Here is a 2,237-nt window from a genome sequence, read left to right on the forward strand (position 1 = left end):
GGGGGGGAACGGAATTTTTTGTTATTGTTGCAAGTGCAAAAGGTACATGTTATATTTATTCCAACTTTAACTTTGCGTCTGTAAGCTTTATGCTAAAAATATACATATTTTTCTGAATAAACATCTAAAATAAAATGTATACATGATAATGCAGTAATAAAATAATAATGGACTAATAGTTTTAGCTTGAATATTAAACCAAAATCCAATGACTTTTCTCTTCATCGGTGAAATGATTTGAGCAGTGGCGTGCCGTGCGTGGAAGCAAGGGAAGCATTGCTTCCGTAGTTAAGAAACGAAAAGAAAAGAAGTCATATATAAATAAATCAATTTGAATATTGTCATTTAGCGCGTGTTCCTGCTCAAGGCCACATGCCTCCTCCTTCTCCCTTTCCCTTGCTTGGTGAGATGAACAAAGCTTCCTTCGTTATTCTCCGTCAAAATTCGTCGAACAAGAAGTGAGCACGGAAGCAACTTTCGGTTTGCGGCCTAATGTCACTGCTATGGAAGGGAAGCCCTGTGTTCTTTCAATGGTTATGTGAAAATTAACTGTTTATGTGTGATTTCAGTCTTGTTGGGTGTTACAGGTAACCTTAAGTTTTATTAAAATATTGTAAGTGTATATTTAGATGGCGTAAGATTGTATTTGTGATCGTATTTTGACGCATCAGAAAGATGCTATAAATAATTATAGAAAGAGGACGACTGACATGAAAGTTGCCAGAACTTAAAGCACAAAGCAAATTATGTGTGAGGAAATTTAATATGGAACAGTATTCTAAAACAGAGTGGCTATCCGGTTGCCGTAATATAGGAAAATTGTTTTGTTGGCCACACCTATTGTTTCTCAAGGAGAAAAAAATGTATGGAACAAGACTGGGTTAGGTGATATCAACAACCTTTATATAGCATTGAAACGACATGAGAACTCTCAGACTCACATTATTTCAACTGTGCAACTTGTTATGTTCGGGAAATCTCGAACTGACTGTCAACTTGACAATCAAAATCGCCTGACGATACTACATAGAGAAATAATGAAACGCTTGATTGATATCATCTGCCATCTAGGAAAGTGGTAACTTGGCCTTCGTGGTCATGACGAAAGCGTGGATTCCATCGACCGAGGTAATTATGTGGAATTAGTCCACTTGTTGAGGAAATATGATCATAAACTCAATGTTCACCTTGGGAACAGTACAGTATTTACAGGTTTATCGAACAGAATACAAAAGGACCTTATTGACTCAATAAGTAACGTAAATTTTGGTGAGTTGATTGCTCTCAGTTCGGTTATTAGATACCACTGCTTCCCTTACCAAAAATAGTACCGCACGCCACTGGATTTGAGTGTCACTAAATATAAAGTGAGTCGTCCAGTGTTGCTCAGTTTTGATGGATATCAGTGAAGTGAGATGAAACTGAGTTAAAAAAAACGGAGTAAAACCTTCAGCACTACTGCACAGCTTTCACAGGTAGGCCTTGGGATTTTAGATGGTCACGAACTTGAGGCACGAATTTAAAATCAAACCATTCTTTAAATATCGCTCTATTCATCCAAGCTCCTTTCTGATTAAAATAATGGATAGGCAGACTTGAAGGTACTCTTCCTTTAAAAGAGCATGGTCTTTTCGCTTTGCCGATAACTACTTGTATTAGTTTGTGTGTTCGTGATACATTAGAACAGCACAAGGCTGTCAATCTCTCCTTACTTGATTTGTGACCTGGAGCCTGTCTTTCACTTTGAAATGCCAAAGTTCTGGTTGGCAAGCATTTCCAATAAAGACCCATTTCATTGGCATTATAGATTTGTTCTGGCAGCAGATTTTCACTTTTCACAAAACTATCAAAATTGGTGCAAAATTGATCTGATGATGACAAGTCCCCTGACAATTTCTCACCTTGAATACTGATTTCTCGTATTCCATGACGCTGCTTGAAACGTGTTAGCCAACCGGAAGAAGCGTCAAAACTCCCTTCTAGTTCAAGTGCTTCGAAAAAATATTTAGCTTGTTTAGCACAAACTGGTCCTGTTATTGTTGTTCCCTGTGCCCTTAGTTGATTAAACCAGATCAGCATTGCTTTGTCGAGATCATCACATGTTGATTTTTTCACGGTTTTTCTCTTCTTCATTCCACTTGAATTAGAAGATGAAGCAAAGGAAATTAATTGATTCTTTTGTTTTTTCAAATCACAAACAGTTTGTTCTCCAATACCATATTGCATTGCTAATTATT

The sequence above is a fragment of the Cryptotermes secundus genome, unplaced genomic scaffold (assembly GCF_002891405.2).
Source record: "Cryptotermes secundus unplaced genomic scaffold, Csec_1.0 scaffold1115, whole genome shotgun sequence".
NCBI lineage: Eukaryota > Metazoa > Arthropoda > Insecta > Blattodea > Kalotermitidae > Cryptotermes > Cryptotermes secundus.